The sequence below is a fragment of the Chlorocebus sabaeus genome, chromosome 2 (genome assembly GCF_047675955.1).
Source record: "Chlorocebus sabaeus isolate Y175 chromosome 2, mChlSab1.0.hap1, whole genome shotgun sequence".
Lineage (NCBI taxonomy): Eukaryota > Metazoa > Chordata > Mammalia > Primates > Cercopithecidae > Chlorocebus > Chlorocebus sabaeus.
The window spans coordinates 66,481,133-66,500,511 of record NC_132905.1 but is presented as its reverse complement, the minus strand read 5'-3'; the positions used below and the strand labels follow the sequence as shown (position 1 = coordinate 66,500,511).

The 19,379-nt window shown below is 50.7% G+C and overlaps 1 protein-coding gene across 3 annotated transcripts in view; it reads right to left on the bottom strand.

Moving 5' to 3' along the window:
• The window catches only part of EPB41L1 (erythrocyte membrane protein band 4.1 like 1), a 138,282-nt gene extending 124,326 nt beyond the window's left edge, over positions 1 to 13,956 (bottom strand). For 2 of the 3 annotated variants that reach the window (XM_073009366.1, XM_073009370.1), the window contains exon 1: positions 13,804 to 13,956. The gene's annotated coding sequence lies outside the window, so the exon portion shown is untranslated. The remainder of the gene's footprint in view (positions 1 to 13,803) is intronic. The other variant, XM_073009446.1, reaches the window with a different exon arrangement.
• Between the last annotated feature and the right edge of the window lie 5,423 nt (positions 13,957 to 19,379).

Genomic DNA, 19,379 nt, shown 5'->3' with positions numbered 1-19,379 from the left:
GCAGCTGCAGCTCTGCAGTCAAGTCCTTGAGGGCCTGGGCTGATGGCCTCCTTGGCCCTAGCCCAGAGCTAAGCCTCGGAGGTAAAGTTGACTTACCTCTGTGAGCTTACCTCTGAATAGAATGGCATCTACTCATTTAACAAAACCTTACTGAACCTAATATTAATATTTACCTCTGGTGCCTACACAGTGATGGTGACAATGGGATCTGAGTACCCAGTATCCTTCACTGACTCCTCAAACCCCCCCAGATAGGAACTCCTGTAGTGTTCAGAGGATGAGGCTGTGGCTCACAGAGGTAAGTCACCTGCGCAAAGTCACCCAGCTTTGACTAGGCCCGCTGACTTGGAAACCTGAGCTCTGTCCCTAAACTTTGGCAGGGGCCTACCCTGAGGCTCAGTCTTCTAGAAGAAGGAATAAGCCTTTGCCACTATTCTCAGAGTGCCTATATCTCCCAGTCTGTTGGCAGAGAATGGCCCAGAATAAGAAACTCAGTGAAGAGGACAAAAGGGAAGGAGAGCAGGACAATGTCATAGCATGGGCTCCATGGCCAGTGGTCCTGTGTGTAGGGCTTAGGCCACTGTGACACTATCCTTAGCTCCCCCACCCACACCCAGCAGGAGGCAAAGCCAGCAAGGTCCACTGGCTGCCTGGCCTCTGGGCAGGTCTCCAGGGCTAGACACCCTGCTCTCCCCCACACCTCCCCTAAGAGCACTCACCCAGAGGCCCTTGGACTAAGGCCAGAGCCAGTGCTCACCTCCCAGGGACACCTTAGCTGGAGGCAGGGGAAAGGGCCAGATGGCAGCCTGCCCTCTGGGGAGGAGGGGAGGAGAGGGCCCTGGAAGCAGATTCCAGAGTAGGGAAAAGGTGGCAGGTACCAGCCAGAAAAACCTGGGTGACTCCACCCCTCCCCTAGGGTGCAGCCCCACTCCCACCAGCCCAGCAGAGTGAAACTCTCACCAGCTATTAGGTTTAACAATTAACTCTGACTGGTTTTCATTTAGGCAGGAGGTAGTTCCAGCAAGAACCATCTGGGGCTAGGGCATTTGCAAGGGGATAGAAGCTGAGAAGAGGGAGTGACTCATGTAAAGGGAGAGAGAAGTGGCCAGTGGCCCCCTCCCCTTCTCCTTCCCATCCTTCCCTGGCAATGTGGGATAGCCCTCTGTGCCAAGGAGTGATGGCATAAGTTCCATGAAATCAAGGGCAGTGCCTGGCACATAGTGGTGCTCAGTAAATATTTTTCATCAACAAATTAAGCGGGGTGGGTAAAGTAGAAGAAAACAGTTCTGCTCGATGGCAGATTGATGGAGGGGAAGTGAAAGGAAGTGAAAGATGACTTGCCCTGGGCTGAGTACTTCCTTGACCCCTTTGACCCCAGGATCTCACAAAAACTGGAATGGTTGCCACCCAGGGCATGCCAGAGACATGGCTTTGAAGTCCTCCAGCCCTGGATGCCACTCCTGACTCCATTCTTCCTAGCTCTGACCTTGGGAGTCCTGGTTTCTTCCCCTGCAATGGAGGTGATACCTCTACAGTCCAGGGCTGTACAGAGCCAGGCCCACAGACACTAGGGTGCCTCTTCTGTTCTCATATAGTCATATCTCTTGCTGCTTGGCAACAGCCTCCTCTTCTCAAGCCACCCCCTGATTTCCCCCACATCCCAATATTCCCCTGGCTCCCACCTATGTGGCCCTTTCTCCTTTTCCAGAAGGAAAGCCTGGAATGATGACGGCTCTGGCCCACTCACATCCCACTCACCTGGGATCACGCACACACCCTAGCAACAGACTGCTCCCAGCTTGACGTTTGCTTGTCACATACATCTTTCATGGGTTCTCCGGCCCCCTCCTCACCCTAACACAGGCCTAGGTCCACAGTCCATCCAGAGTGCGCAGGGCCAGTTCACTAGGTGTTCTTGGGTGCCATCTCCTCCTCCCAGGCCTCTGCTTCCCACCTGCATGGTGTGGCATGAGGGAGGTGGATTCAGAGATCACTTCTGCTAGTGGGCTCTGACATATAGAGATTCTGACATTTCTGGAGTCATTTTGTACTTTAACTTCAGACATCAATGTTCAAATCCCAATCTTGGCCAGATAAACAGGCAGCCCTGCAGAAGCCCGGAACTGAAGCCCACCTCACCATTCTTAGCACAAGCCTGGGCAGAGGAACAATGTCCCCCCACCTCCCTGGTCCCCACTCCCTCTGCCATAAAACTTCACTCTTCTACGCTACCTTCCCGCAATCTCTCTCTCGCTCTCAATGGCGGCACCATGAGTCATCACTCCCCCAAATTCTTCTTGGCAAAACAAAGCTTGAAGCTCCTGCTCCATCCGAGGTGCCGACCCTATGCCCCTTCTGCAGGGAGATTCTAACTCTGCTTCTGCTCTGCTGTTTCCCACATCCTTCCTAAAATTCTCCAAATATGCACCCCACTTCCCCATTCTCCACAGGGAATATGGGCCTCCTCCGAGACTGTCACGGGCCTCCTCCGAGACTGTCACTGCCCTTCCTGCTTCATGCCCTTCTGGCTCAAATGTCACCTCTAGCCTGGCATCTACACTAATGACTCACCCCTCAACTCACTCAGCCACATCTCTGCCAGACACTGACTTCTTGTACTAGAGTCTTACTGCCTCATTTGACCTTAAGACCCTGGAGACCAAGGAACTCCTGTCATTATTATTATTTTTTTTTTCTCTCACCTTGGTCCCTGCAGCACAATGCTCAGAACGTAGTAGATGTTTGTTGAAACAATGGTAATAACTATTAACCAAAAAATAATAAATCATAATCATTTATTAGCCATTTGTTCTTTACCATGCTTTTATCAGCATTTTACACAAAGCACTTCAGTTAATTCTCCCAGGCCCCCACTAGACTTGTCATCCCTACCTCTTTGTTTTAAACTGAGAAAATTAAGGCTCAGAGAGGGGAAATGATCTGCTTAAGGTTACACAGCCCAGAAATGGCAGAATCAAGATTGGAATTTAAGTTCTTACTCATTGCCCTACTTGGCCTCCCTTCAATCCACAAATAGAGGGAGGGGCCATGTGAGAAACCATGGCCTGCCAGTGACATGGGCCATAGGGGCTGTAGAGAGGCCAGCTCAGCCCAGAGCTGGATGCAGATTCTGCAAACTTAGTAAGCCTCAATTAAGCACTTGCTCTGGGCACAGCCCCATGCTAGGTGCTGGGAAGCAAAGAATAAGACATAAGACATCCCCAGTGCTCACAACCTGGTGGAAGAAAACAGCCACCTCCCTGGATAAAGCTAAGACCGAACAGAACTCATCCCCCAGAGGGGAACAGATAAGGTACTAAGGGAGTGCAGAGGAGTTAAAGACAAATTTCATCTTGGGGTGAGGGGGAGGGCTTACAAGGTTTTGTAGGACATAGGCTGGCATCTGAGCTGAGCCTTGAAAAGGCAGACAGGATTTCAACAGTGATTGGGGAATGATGGGGGTGGCATTCTTGGCAGGGAGGAACAGAGGGAGCTGGGGCAAAGACATAGGAAGCACTGGGCATGTCCCAGGAGCCTCAGGAAATTAGTTCTTGCAGCCCTCTCCTTGGCACCCACATGTCCAGCTCTGAACAGAGGCCACCTTGAGCTTCCCCAGATTCATGGGCACCTTGCTCACTTATAGTGAGTGGGGATGGAAAGGGAGAAAGGGCTTGAGCATTTGGGCATGTGGTCCGACAGAAAGGATTCAAGGGGCCAGAATGCAGGCTATGTCCAGAATCTCTGAAGGTAGAAGATGCTTAAGGGGAAGGTCTCCCCAGTGGTGGGTGAAGTCAGGGAGGAGCAAGGAAAAGGACAAAGAACTTGGACTGGGCAGCAGGAGACCTGACTTCCAGAACCACAGATCAAAGCTGCATGAAACCTTGGGATTATCCTGTCCAACCCCCATTTTACAGCTGAGAAAACTGAGGCCCAGACAGAGGGGCAGGTCTACAGTCTCTGACCACCTTCACAGCAAAGCCAACAATGTGCTGAGAGGCATGAGAGACCAGCCCTCTCCACCCAGCTCTGCCATTGGCTCCCTGGTGACCTTTCTCTAGACATTAGGCTCCAACTCCATAAAACAACCCTGAAGACAGCAGTTCTAAAGTTTTATGGGTTGTGACTCCAAGACAGATGGTGCCTGTGGATCCTCTCCTGGGGACAATGCACACTCTTAACATTGTGCATGCCATTTCAGAAGTTCATGAACATCTGAGACCAGCCTTCTACAAGGGCAATCTGAGAACCATCTGTGTCCCAATCATCTCGATGGGGAGTCTGTTACAGCAGGCTGCTTCCGGGGCCCCACCTCAGATCTGACCACCCCGCAACCCGCCAGCACATGGAGCAGCTGGGTTTGAATCTCTTGGGTGAGTCCTGGAAAAAGAGTGTTGGGTTTTTTTTGTTGTTATTGTTTTTGTTTTGTTTTGAGACAGTCTCACTCTGTCGCCCAGGCTGGAGTGTAATGGCATGATCTCAGTTTACTGCAACCTTCACCTCCCAGGTTCAAGTGATTCTCCTGCTTCATCCTCCCTAGTAGCTGGAATTACAGGTGCATGCCGCCATGCCCAGCTAATTTTTGTATTTTTAGTAGAAATGGGGTTTCACCATGTCAGGTTGGTCTCAAACCCCTGACCTCAAGTGATCCACCTGCCTCAGCCTCCCAAAGTGCTGAGATTACAGGCATGAGCCATGGCACCCAGGTTTTGTTTTGCTTTTTAGCATGCTCACCTTTGCTGCTCTTAGGGGGAACAAAGTTTGAGAAGCCCAGCCTTAGGGAACCCTAGAAGGGAGGGGGATGGGGTGGGGTGCTAAGCCACTCCACCTTTTAGCTGTTTCACAAATTGAACTTCTGCTTCCTTGCCTATGAAGAATGGCTCTGCGGATAGAAGTTTCAAAGCCACCACTCCTTCACCAAAGTCCCTTCTGACTGAGCCACCTGCTCATGCAGGCAGGTGGCTGGGCTGGGCCAGGCTGACCAACATAGTGGTCTCAGTTGGGGTGGGTGGAGGCTCAGCAAGCTGACTGCAGCTGCCTAGATTCCTGAGTGACACTCTGAAACCAGCAGCCCTGCCTGGGAGGGAGTCTGGACTCCTGGGCTGCACTTGGGGTGAGAGCAGGTTTCCTATTCCTCCCTCTCTCCAGGCCGCCTCCCTCTGGCCCTCAGGCCAGCTACTTCTTTTTCTCTTCTGGTGGATGTATACCTCTAAACCTGGGTCTCCTGGTTCCAGTATCTACCTCCCTCCCCACGTCTTCCAGAGTTCCACCCGTCACTGAACCTGCAGCATATCCAAGCTCCCAAGCACCCTTCTGAGGAGACAAAAGTAATGCTCTTTGCAGATGATATGCTTCTTTAAGTGGAAGACTTGATTCAATGAAAAATTGAGGTGGCCAGTGACAAAACAATAACTAGGAAAAAAGGCAAGTACCTTCAGATGGGCCCTGTCACCACCCCTGGCACTGATGCAGTGTCTCTCCTACAGGTGGGCAGCTGCCTAGAACCAGATGGGCTCAGAGCCCTGGCAGGCCCCAAGGCTGATGCTGTAGAAAGGCCAGTCCCGGAGGTGCTGGCAGAGTGCAGGCCTAGGAGGGAAGATTCCTGGATTAGAAGTCCTGCTCTGAGAGTCAAGAATTTGTTCTCCTAATTTGAGCAAATGCATGCCCCTCTGTAACCCCTAAATGCTCCTGCGGCCCCATCACAGGCAGTATAGGAAAGACTCAAGAGTACCGGTGGGCTTCGGACAGATCTAGATTGAAATCCCAGCTGTGCCACTTGCTGGCTGAGGACTATGTAGGCCTTGGGCAAGTTATTTAGCCTCCTGTAATACGATGGGGATCATCATCTCTGCCTCGCTTGGTAGTTGTAAGGATTAAAAGACATAAGGCATGTAAAGTGCTTAGCACAGGGCCTGGCACACAGTAAGCCAATAAACATATAAGTCACCACAGTGAGCCTCTTATGAGGAAGACTCTAGACTTTCTAATTCTAGGTGGCCTCAAGCAAACCCAAAACCACCCACCTGAAGTGGGCCTGGAGACTATCTTTAGACCTCTAATCTGGAGACAAGGTGGGGAGAGGGAAGGGGAGAAAGCAGACAGAAGGAAGAGAGCAAACTGAGAAGAGGAGGGAGGAAAGGAAAGAATCAAGGGGCCAAGGAGGGGCCTGGCTTCCCCAGTGTGGGGGGAAAGGAAGATGACTTGCCAGAAACTGCCAGGACAGTATAAGCCCTCTCTCTTTTCCAGAGCCTTCCCTAGACCCACTAAGGCAAGGCTTAGAGGGACAGGACCTGTGGAGAAATGCCACCCTGGCTGTCAATAGGGACATTGAAGCCTTGGGTTACATCTAGACTCCAGAGCCCCACATGGTGGCCCTCCCACCAGAGTAGGCAGAGATAGCCATAGAGAGCCCAGGGACCCCTTTCTTGGGGCTCTAATTCTAACTTAGCAGAACACTCTCCTGTTGCATCCTCACCTCCTGAACATGTGCAGAGCCCACTCCAGGCCTCTAACTGCCCTGAGCTCCTGCTTCTGGGCCTAAAGTTGCAACTAGGGAAAAAGCCCTGTTCAGACGGAAGACAGGAGCCACAGATAAGGTGTTCCAATTGCCACTGACCAGCTGTGTGACTTTGCGGGTGTCACTTTTTCTCCCTGAGCATCAGTTTCCCTCCTCAGGCTAAGGACCATCTCTAAGGTCCTCCCAACTTGGACAGAGGTGACACTTCATGGGACGCCTCTGAGCACAAACAGGCAAAGAGGACCTGTCTCAGGAGAAGAGCAGACTGGGCTGGGCTCTGAGGAGAATGCAGCGGATATGGCAATGGCCAAGGGTTATTATGATGATGATTATTATAATTAAAAATCACAGCTACAAGCCCTTAAGCAATTTACAAAGAGCTTTCTCATTATCTCCTGGGATCGCAATTTGGTGAAGTAGGCAGGGCTAGATGATGATTATTCACATTTGATAGATGAGGAAAGTGAAGCAAGATTAGGTGACTTGTCTAAGCTCCTAAGCATAGAGAAGGGAGAGCTGGAAAGGAAGTAGTTATTGAGTGCCTACTGTGTTGTGTACTACCTCATTAGGCATGCTCATATCTGTTATTTTGATCAAGTCTCACGATCATGACACTACTATAGGTGCTACTGCTACTGTCCTCATTTCTTTTTTTCTTTTTTTTGAAATGGAGTCTTGCTCTGTTGCCCAGGCTGGAGTGCAGTGGCACAATCTCGGCTCATTGCAATGTCCACCTCCCAGGTTCAAGCGATTCTTCTGCCTCAGCCTCCTGAGTAGCTGGTATTACAGGTGCCTGCCACCATGCCTGGCTAATTTTTGTATTTTTAGTAGAGACGGGGTTTCACCATGTTGGCCAGGTTGGTCTTGAACTCCTGACCTCAGGAATGATCCGCCTCACAGCACTCAAATTTGAAATGCAAATCTGATCAGTTGATCCGCCCACCTTGGCCTCCCAAAGTTCTGGGATTACAGGCATGAGCCACCATGCCCGGCTTACTGTCCCCATTTCATAGAGGCTCCACTGCAAAGCCTAAATTTGGACATAGCCTTCTGGAACTAAAAGGTCTGCACTCCTCCCCATCTTCCTGCATGTACTGGGTTGAACAGTGTCCCCTCCCCACCCAAATTTATGTCTACCTAAAACTTCATAATGTGACCATATCTGGAAATAGGGTCTTTGCAAATGCAATTACTCAAGTTCAAATGAGGTCATACTGGACTAGGGTGGGTTCTAAATCCCATATGACTGGTGTCCTTATAAGAGGAAATGAAACAGAGAGAAAGCCACGTGACGACAGAGGCAGATGCAGCTGCAAGCCAAGAAATGCCAAAGATTGCTGGCAACCACCAGAAGCTATGAGAAAGGCAGGAAACAGATTGCCCCAGAGCCTCCAGAAGGAGCCAACCTTGCTGACACCTGGATTTCAGACTTCTAGCCTCCACAAGTGGGGGAGTAAATGTCTGTGCTTCAAAGGTATCTAGTTTGTGTGCTTCATGACAGCACCCATAGGAAGTTAATATACTGTGCATCCTTTGAGCAGCAGACCTAGGATCCTCAAACTCTGTTTTTCAGATTCCCACTCAGTAGGCAGCTTTAGAGGTTAAAGAGGACTCGGAGGCTCCTAATGAGAAGTCACTCTCACCTCTCCTGCACCTTCCAGGGCCAGGCTGTCCTGAAAACAGGCTGAAGACAGGCTTACAGAGGAAAAAGCTTCCTAGAACAGCCTCTTCTAGATCTCTATCCACCACAGTGGGGCCTCTCATTGAGCTTGTTTAGCAGCCTCTGTGCCCAGGTCTTCAGGTCAACAGTCCTCCCCTGCCTCCCAAATCAACCATCCTCTGTCACCACCTGGAGAGCTGTGTTTTTGAAATGAAAATCTGATCCTTCTTGGTTGACTTACTCCTCTTCCCTAGCTCCCCGCCATCTGTAGGACTTGGTCAGGTTCTTTGGCCTAAGCTAGATCTGCCCCCAATCTTCCTCTCAGCTTTATCTCCAGCCATTCACTCCTCCACCCTCATCCCCGCCACTCACCACCTCCTATTCTAACTATGTGGAACTATTTGGGGTTCCCCTAAGAAGCCATTCTGCCTTTGCACATGCTATTCCAAATACCCAGATGGTAAAATCCAGCCCAAACACCATCTCTCTTCTCCAGGAAGCCTTTTCCTCCATAAGCAGCCACACCCTGGCAGCTTGTACACTGTCCTTGCAGTGGTATTGCATCTTTACATATCTGCTCCCACCCCTAGCCTGTGAATACTGCTGGATTCATTTCTGTTTTTGTAGGCCTAGGGCCCAATACAAAGGCCTGCAAGAATGTTGAGCTGAATTGTGGAGTAGCAATAATGGTCATAATAGTTGACATTTATCAAATGTTTCTCATGCAATCACATTATCCTAAGCATTCCAAGGATGTTATCTCATTTAATTCTCAAAACAATCCTATGAAACAGATACTAGTACTGGTCCTGTTTTACAAGTAGGAAATGAGGAGATGGAATCACTTGCCCTAGTCCCCCCAGCTAGTACACGGCAAACCCCGAATGACTCCAGAGCCAGTGCTAGTAACCACTACCAAGTATGCCATCCATCCCAATACCTTCATTTTACAGAGAAGGACATGTGCCAAAAGGGGAAAGTGATTGGCCCTCAGTCACATAACAAGGCATGGACCCAGATATTTGGATTCCTCTTCCAATATTTTTCCTCTTCTCATTCCAGTACAATCCTAATCCAGGAGGACACAGAACCCAACCTAGGCTGTGTCTCCTGAGGAGCTTCCACCTGCCTCCACTAGAGCAGAGCCCAGCATGGGCCTGGACCCACTGTGAGTGCTCATATCTACGGCCACAAGATGGGAGATGCAGCAGTGAAAAAGACAGGTAAATCAACTGGAGAAAAGGCCTGCTTGGATTATAGATTGTCTGGGCTTGAAATGAAACTTTGGGTATCATTTAGTGCCATCTGCCATTTTATAAATTAATTCAGTTTGATAAGCTTATTGAACACAAATCATAAGTCAGGTACTGTGTGGGACTCTAAGAAGACTAGTAAGCAAGTTCCTGCCCACATGGCATTTACAGTTCAGTAAAGGGACACTCAAACAACAATTACAAATTCTCACAAGCCCTATGAGACACAGAGAGCTCTAAGAATGTGTAACAGGGAAAACTCACTTGGCCTAGAGAGTTGGCAAAGGCCCCCTGAGAAAGTGACTACTGAGCTGAAATATGAAGAGTGGGAGTTAATCAAGATGAGAAGCAGGGGAAGAGTGTGCTAGACAAAGGGAATAGGATGTGCAAAATCCCAGAAGCAAAAGAGCTCATGGTGCCTAGATGAACTAAAAGGCCAAAGTAGCTGTTGTCCAGAGAAGTGGGCAGGAACTCGATGCTGAAGGGCCTCAGAGATTAAAGTAAGAATTGGAGAAACTGAGCAGATCAGGGAAACCCCTCGCTCAGAACCTGGTCCACAGCACACTGTCAAAGAGTCATTGCATTAGTCACTGAAGGAGAGACTTGTCCAAGATCACAAGACCGGGGACTTGAAAGTAGAATTCCTACCTACCAGGTGGGGCCTGAGGGCTATTTCGGGCACCTATGTGAGGGTCAGGGGAGACTTTCCAAGTGTTTCAATTAATAGATGTTTCCAGCCGGGTGCAGTGGCTCACGCCTGTAATCCCAGCACTTTGGGAGGCCGAGCCGGGTGGATTACCTGAGGTCAGGAGCTCGAGACCAGCCTGACCAACATGGAGAAATCCCGTCTCTACTAAAAATACAGAATTAGCCGGGCGTGGTGGCACATACCTATAATCCCAGCCACTACGGAGGCTGAGGCAGGAGAATTGCTTGAACCTGGGAGGCAGAGGTTCCAGTGAGCCAAGATCGTGCCATTGTACTACAGCCTGGGCAACAAGCGTGAAACTCCGTCTCAAAAAAAAATAGATGTTTCCTGGCTCCCTGTCTCCACCTCTCTTGAACCTCAGAGTAAATAAGAATTACCTATGTTTGTTAAAACATAGATTGCTGGGCCACACCTCCAGAACTATCAATTCCTAGGTCTGGCGTGAGAACCAAGAAATTGCATTTCTTTTTTTTTTTTTTTTTTTTTTTTTTGAGATGGAGTCTCGCTCTGTCACCCAGGCTGGAGTGCAGTGACGTGATCTCGGCTCACTGCAACCTCTGCCTCCTGGATTCAAGCAATTATCCTGCCTCAGCCTCCTGAATAGCTGGGATTACAGGCACGCACCACCACGCCCGGCTATTTTTTGTATTTTTAGTAGAGATGGGGTTTCACCATATTGGCCAGGCTGGTCTTGAACTCCTGACCTCAGGTGATCCATCTGCCTCGCCTCCCAAAGTGCTGGGATTACAGGTGTGAGCCACCATGCCCGGCCAAGAAATTGCATTTCTAACAAACTCCCAGGTGACCCTGCTGCTGTTGATGAGGTGAAAAACCACAGCTCTAGACTAGAGTATACCGGTGGGGAGATGAGTAGTGAGGACAGTGGACAGGATCTCTGGGGATTAGAAGGGTGGATTCCTGAACCTGGGTAACAACGAGACAAACTCTAGCAATCTGAGAAAGGGAAGGGTCATCAGAGCCCCAAAATCTAACCCACTAGCTGCCTAGCCAGGGAAACCAAGGCTTAGGGAGTTTAGTCTCTTTCACGTAAAGAAGCTTAATAAAAAGTGTTGGGTGAAGAGATAAACACATGAAGGGGTTGGCTACAGTCAAAAGAAGATCCCAGGCTGGGCGTAGCAGCTCATGTCTGTAATCCCAACACTTTGGGAGGCGGAGGCAGGCAGATCCCTTGAGGTCAGGAGTTTGAGACCAGCCTGACCAACATGGTGAAACCCTGTCTCTACTAAAAACACAAAAATTAGGCCGAGCACGGTGGCTCATGCCTGTAATCCTAGCAGTTTGGGAAGCCGAGGCAGTTGGATCACTTGAGGTCAGGAGTTCAAAGCCAGCTTGGCCAACATGGCAAAACCCCATCTCTACTAAAAATACAAAAATTAGCCGGGCATGGTGGTGGGCGCCTATAATCCCAGCTACTCAGGAGGCTGAGGAAGAAGAATTGCTTGAACCCAGGAGAAGGAGGTTGAAGTGAGCCGAGATCACGCCATTGCACTCCAGCCTAGGCGACAAGAAAAAAAAAATTAGCTGGGCATCGTGGCTCATGTCTGTAGTCTCAGCTATTAAGGAGGCTGAGGCGGGAAAATCAGTTGAACCCAGGAGGTGGAGGCTGCAGTGTGCTGAGATTGTGACACTGCCTGCACTCCAGCCTGGGTGACAGAACAAGGCAAAAGATCTCTGGCCCAGACTCCAGAGCTCATGAACTCCAGGCCAGCTTTTCCCATGTCCTGGGATTCTGGGATTCAAGGAGGGGACAGCAAGCTCAGTGTTCCCCAGCCTCTGCTGCCTTTGGCAAGGAAACATTTTTAAGAATTGCAGAAATCTACTGCTGGCTTCCAGTCCTATCACCCATCCACCTTCCTCCCTTTTACACTCCCAGCTCCCTCCCTTTCCACTCTGAATCCTGTGTCCTGTATCCTGGCAAGCCAAGCAGCAAAGGGGGAGGTGACATTACTGGGAAGAACTGGAACTAATGGAAGAATTCTTGCATTTGGATATCCTTCTCTGAACAATTTCTTCCTCCTATAAGACTCTACTTTTCTCTACCCTTGTATCACAGTCAAAATCCAACCTACCTACATTTCAGTACCTGTGTCTGAAACCCACAAAGCCACAGACTAAAATTCCCAAACTTCCTTTTCACACAGTTTTTCAAAAATAGCGTGGCCCTGGACAGAATGTTTCTATCCTATTCCAGTTGGCAGCAAAATGCCACTTCTCTGCAAACCCACATGCACAGACTAATATACAAACAACTACACATACATAAAAACAAATATACCAGAACTTATAAAAACACACACACATATACATCATGAGATACACATTCACAGTTCACTATACACCCAAATGAACAAGAAGTACACAGGGAGGACACATGCACACAGACTATCGATCTAGAAATGCCTGCACACACCAGTACTTGAAGAAAGGGGTAGGGACATACCCAGAGACATCTCTTTCAAAGTAGAGAGGTCTCCTGAGGAGGGATTCCTTGGAGTGAGGAGCTGGCCCTTTAAGAGAGTGATTCTCCCTCCTAGTCCTTTCAGGGCACCTGAGCTTCTACCCACCTACCTTCCCACCCACCCAGAGCCCTGCACCGGTGAGACTGGGCGCACAAGCTAGGTCTGGTGGGGGACTAGGGGGAGGCCAGAGGGGACAGGTCCCCTGGCCACAACAGGAAATGAATCACTGAACCGGCTGGTCACCAGTCTGGAAACTGCTGTTGCTACCACCACCACCCCGCACCCACATCCACATCCACACACACGCACACACGCACACACGCACACGGGCTTCAAGCAGAACACGCCCTCCGCTCCAGCTCAGGTCAGAACCGCGGGCTCCGCTGTTAGCCCAGTTACCCCGGCCCCCGGGGTGTGGCCGCCCACCTGCCAGCAGGGAGTCTCCGCCCGACGGGGAAGGGACACCCCCGCCGCCGCCACCCACCGCCCGGGCCAGGTGCCCAGCTCCCAGCGACGGCAGCGCCTGGACCGCCGCCCCCACCCCTTCCTCCCGGCAGTGCAAAGACAAAGCCGCGCACACGCACACGGGGGCTACACGGGGCTACGCGGGCGCACACCCGCCCTCACACGCGCACACACGGGAGTCACACTGGCGCGCACACAGCGACACACACACACACACACACACACCCGCCACAGGCTCCAGCCACAAGCGAAGCCACTGGCACACGCCCTCACCCAGAGGTGTACACACTGCTACACATTCGGACACACCCTCTCACATATTCATCGACAGACACACGCAGACACACGCACCCTCACCCAGATACGCACGCACCACTCAGTCCAGACGCGCGAAGACACGCAAGGCACACACCCTCACACACGCACACACAGATGCACACACGCACGCGCGCGCACACCCAGCAGCCGCTCACACGGATCCACGGGCACACGCGCGCTCACACCTAACACACACCCAGAGACTGGAGCCCCGACACAAACCCGCGCCAGTCCCGACACGCACGAACCGAAGCCCGCGGCTCCCGGAGCCGGCCCGCCGGCCTGTCAGTGCCCGAAGATCGGGGATCGAGCCCGCCGCCCTCGGCGGCCACCCCACACGCACACGCGGGATCCGACGCGTCGGGGTCCCAGAGAGGCGGAGGGGGACGGCGGGCACGGCTAACCTGGCGGCGGCGGCGCAGCTTCCGGGCGCTGTCTCGCTCGCGGTCCTGGCGTCCGGCGGCTGCCCCGGCGGGCTCCGAGGCGCGCTAGAGCTGCGCAGAAATGCCCCGCTCGCTCGCGCGCTCGCTCCTGCTCTCCCTCCCACGGCGCTCAGCCCCCTCCTCGCCCGCTCCCCACACCTCCTCTCCCTGCTCCGCCCCGCCCCGGCCGGCTCCCCCGAAGGAGGCGGCGGCGATCCCGGCCCCCCAAGCAGCAGCGGGCGGGCGAGCGAAAGAGCAAGCAGCGGCGGCGAGCAGCCAACACCAGGGGAGCGCCGGAGCCGCCGGAGCTGTGGCCGCGCGCCGGTCCCGGGGAGGGCAGCAGAGGAAGGGGCTGAGCCCCGCGAACCCTCCCGGCGCTGGGGGCTCGCCGCCGGCTTCCCCACGTGGGCCCGGCGTGAACCTGAGCCGCGGCGGGGCTCAGAGGCCCGGCGAAGAAGAGGAGCAGACCCCACCCGGGGCCCCCACCTCCTCCCGGGTTCCCGCCAGCGCCGACCTCGGTTTTCACTGGCTTAGACTTCTCGGCTGTGTGCCCGGTGCCCCGGGGTAACCCCGCGGCCCCGAGCCCAGCTCGCCGACCTCGTCTACCTCCAACCGGGACCTGGCCCACGCCCACCCTCCTCCACGCCGCGCTCCCATTGTTCCCGCGGCCAGGGCTCTCGGAGCATCGCCCAGCGCGTTCTAGCCCCTCGCAGGTGGCAACCTCTGGACTCTCTGGGGGCTCTCCAAGGGCCGACTCCCTGGCTCTGGGATCCCGACGCCCACCCTCCACAAGCCCAAACACCCCCAAAGTATGGGCTTTTCTAAATTAGCGTTATAACCACCACAGCCCTTATAGGCACTCCTTTAGGTACTGCTTGGAGTACACACTGAGGCTAGGAGAAAGGAGGAACCAACCCGTGTTCAGCGAGCCCAAGATAGCATCTGGAAGAAGATGGGGCTGGGATAAAGTGTCCGCCTTCTACAGATAAAGAGAGGAATTCCTGCCCTAGGGCTCCTGGGGCAGGGCCAGGCCCTCCAGAAGTGCCCAGAATAATGAGCCTGGGCCTCCTTTGTTAGATGCTAAAGGAAGAAACAGAAGGAAGAAGCAAATGTCACTCACTTGCCAGGGTTTTACTGGAAGTCAGGACATATGCAAAGGCCTACTAAGTAGCTTTCACCTACTTGTCTCACTTACGTGGCAGCTGAGATTATCCCATTTTGCAGATCAGGAGCCTATCCTAGGTCTCCCCTCCAGGCAGCACAGAGCCAAGATGAAGCCCAACAATTCTGGTTCTTCACTGTGGTCCACGCCTAAAGTACAGGATACTAAGAGCAGGTGCAAAGTGAGCAACAGAGAACATAAGAAAGCAGGAAGGAAAGGCAGGGTTTGGGCCTCCAAGGACTTACACAAACTAAGGGAGGACACCACTAAGGGAACTGAAGCCCCAAAGCAGAACTGAACATGGCTTATCCAGGAAGGAAGATTATGATTAACAATAAGAACTGATAATAACTCACTTGTTAGGAACACTTACTGTATTTATTGTTCTAAGAGCTTTATTTGCATTAACTCATTTAATTCTCACAATAACATTAGAGGTTATTCTTATTCCCACATTATGCATGCTGAAACAGAAACACAAAAGACATCACATAGCTTCTAAAGTGTCAGAGCCAGGATCCAAACTTGGGAAGCTGACTCCCAAGCTTCCGGGTTTTTTTTGTTTTTGTTTTTTTGTTTGTTTTTCTTTTTGAGACAGACTTTCACTCTGTCACCCAGACTGTAGTGCAGTGGTACAATCTTGGCTCACTGCAACCTCCACCTCCTGGGTTCAAGTGATTCTCCTGCCTCAGCCTCCCAAGTAGCTGGGACTACAGGCGTATACCACCACGTCCAGCTAATTTTTGTATTTTTAGTACAGACAGGGTTTCACCATGTTGGTCAGGCTGGTCTCAAACTCCTGGACTCAAGTGATCTGCCCACCTCGGCCTCCCAAAGTGCTGGGATTACAGGTGTGACCAGCCCCAAGCTTCCACTTTTAACAACCACAAAACAGAAGAAGCGGCCTTGAATGGGAGGCAAAGATATTTGAACTACTAGAGCACCCAACTCAGCAGAACTCTTTTTTCTTTTCTTTTCTTTTTTTTTTTTTTTTTTTTTTTTTTTTTTGATGTCTTCTGTGTTCCTTGTAGGTACCTGGTACCCAGCACAATACCTAGGATATAGGTCTAATTTGTTAAATGACTGCACAACGGCCACATGGGGCTGGAGAGCAGGGTGCCACATAGCAGACTCGGTTGCAAGCCTCTCTGTTCTGCTGGGGATTTTTATCAGTTAGTTTTAGATGAAGCAGAGGAAGATATGAAACATTGATCAAATCTACTGTTGTCATGAGGTTGGGAGGGAAAGTGAACACTCCGGAAACCAGAATCAGTTTCTTAAAGCTCTCAGCAGCCTTGGAGGCCAAGCTGGAACTCTGAAGATGACATGCCTCGAAGTAAGTATAAACTCCTGCACTTAGGTCCAAACCAGAGCAGTCCCACAGAACTTTCCATGATGATGGAAATATCCTGAATCTTTGCTGTCTGATATGGCGGCTACTAGCCCTCTGTGGCTATTGAGCACTTGAAGTGTGGTTAGTCCAACTGAGGAAATGCAAAATAATAATTTAAGTAATTTAAATTTGAAAGGCCACAATAGCTGCCATATTGGACAGTGCCCTTTCAAATGAGCAAGTGCCCCAAATACAGTGTAGAAAGAATCTAGATCAAGAGTAGTTACAGTGAAAGTGATTTAAAGGTTTTAGTTGACCTCAAGCTCAACAATGCAATGTGCTGCCAAAAAGAAAGAAAAGAAGGGAGAAAAGGAGTAAGGAAGAGAGAGAGGGAGGGAGGGAGGAGGGAACAAAGAGAAGAAAGAAAGAGAAAGGGAAGAAAGGAAGGAGGAGAAAGTGAATATGAATATTGTATCAACGGAAACCAGAGTTGAGGCCGGGCATAGTGGCTCATGCCCATAATCCCAGCACTTGGAAGGCCGAGGTGGGCGGATCATGAGATCAGGAGTTTGAGACCAGCCTGGCCAACATGGTGAAATCCTGTCTCTACTAAAGATAGAAAAAAAAAAAAAATAGCCGAGTGTGGTGGCACGTGCCTGTAATCACGGCTATTCAGGAGGCTGAGGCAGGAGAATTGCTTGAACCCGGGAGGTGGAGGTTGCAATGAGCCAAGATCGCGCCATTGCCGTGCCATTGCATTCCAGCCTGGGCAACAGGGTGAGACTCTGTCTCAAAAAAAAAAAAAAAAAAATACAATATTAGCCAGGCATGGTGGCACACTCCTGTAATCCCAGCTACTTGGGAGGGAGGAGAATCCCTTGACTCTGGGAGGCAGAGGTTGCAGTGAGCCGAAATCACACCACTGCACTCCAGCATGAGTGACAACAGTGGGACCCCGTCTCAAAAAAACAAAAGAAAAAAGAAAAAAAGAAACCAGAGTTGGGCCAGCTCTGCCCTAGATGGATCACAGCTGGACCACCGAGCTCATTTGTGAGCCCCATATTCTCAGGAGGACTGGAGCATGTCTAGAGGAGACCGGAACATAGAGGACCTGGATGCCATGCTGTATGATGAATGATTTAAATAGCTTGGAGAAGGGAAAGCACAGGGGAGACGTGGTGACTATCTCCACACCTCTGAAGGGCTATCATACAGAAAGGGGATTTGATCTGTTTCCTTTCGTTTAGATCTAATAAACAAAACAAAAAATTCTGCATTAGCAAACTCCTAGGCCACCCTCTCTGAGGGAAGGATCCATATCAAATTTACATGCTGTTCTCCTCAGCACCTAGTCCATCCAGGACCTGGTTCATATGAAACAGTGACTACAGATTTGCTGCTGGAATGGATATGAAAGAATTCCATTGGCCAGGTGCTGTGGCTCACGCCTGTAATCCCAACACTTTGGAAGTCCAAGCAGGTGGATCATCTGAGGTCAGGAGTTCAAGATCAGCCTTGCCAATGTGGTGAAACCCCATCTCTACTAAAATACAAAATTAGCTGGGTGTGGTGGCACATGTCTGTAATCCCAGCTATTTGGGAGTTTGAATGTCTTGAACAACCAGTGAGCTGAGATCACATCACTGCACTCCAGCCTGGGCAACAAGAGTGAAACTCTGTCTTAAAAAAAAAGAAAAAGGGCCGAGTGTGATGGCTCACACCTGTAATCCCAGCACTTTGGGAGGCCGAGATGGGCAGATCACCTGAGGCCCGGAGTTTGAGACCAGCCTGGCCAACATGGTGAAACCATGTCTCTACTAAAAATATTAAAAAATTAGCCAGGCTTGGTGGCTCATGCCTATAGTCCCAGCTACTTGGGAGGCTGAGATATAAGAATTGCTTGAACCTGGAAGGTAGAGGTTGCAGTGAGCTAAGATTGCACCACTGCACTCTAGCCTGGGCAACAGAGTGATGAGACTCGGTCTCAAAAAAAGAGAGAGAGAGAGAGAATTCCATCAGCTCCAGTGTGGGGGATATCCAGGAAGACAATTTCAGCTCACTATAAAGAACTCCCTAACAGTTGGAGCTACCCAAGAATGGAATGGACCACCTTGGGAGTGATGAACTCCTTGTCAATACATATATTCAAGGAAAGATTAAGTCTTCATTGGGAAACTGAACTGGATCCTGGTGACCTCTCAAGTTGAAAAAATGGGCAAGTTCTGTTAGGAAGGGAAAGACAAGATCAAAGCTGTGCTTCCAGACAATTATGTGACTGTATGTGTAGAAGAAATGGGTGGGGAGGGATCAGAGGCAGGCAGGACCAGTAGGAACCACTGTAGTGGCCCAGGAGATAAGATAATAGACTGGGAGGCCATGGGAATAGAAAGCCAACGCAAATGTGACTTGAAAGAGGCACTGGCACTAGGTTGGTAGTCAGGAGCTACAGGTTCTAGTCCTGCCCCTGCTATTAACCTATTGTGTAGTCTGAGGGAAATCCCAGCCCTTGAGTAGATAGATCCCTTCCTTTATTCAAATTTCAGAGTTCCCATCTGTAAAATGCAGAATGATCTGCAATATCCTTCCTAACTCTGGATGCTGTGAATGGGAGAGAGATAATAAAGGATAACTGGGATAATGTATTAGAAAACTTTTGCACACTTCAAAGTAACAATATCATTAGTACAGGTACCATTGTTATGATTCTGTCAAAGACAGCCTCACCAGGACATGGTGACTGGACTGGTAGGAGGGGACGGGACAGAGTCAAGTGGCCTGCATCTGTGGGTGGACAAGAGATCAGGATCTCTGATCTTTTGGGAAGGTCAGCTAACCACTCTATCCCTCCCCCAAGATCTGTGAAGACAAACAGTATTCTGTGCCCTGTCACCTCATTAACTGCTTCCTCATTCCTTTGAGCCACACCTTATACTTGGCTAAAAGAAGCAACCAATTCTAAGAAAAGTTAGCCTCTGTTCTCCCTCCTTTCAATGTTCATAGATGGTCCGTGTCTGGGCCTTTCCCTAAATAATAATAAGTATCATCATCTCATATAGGAAGAGC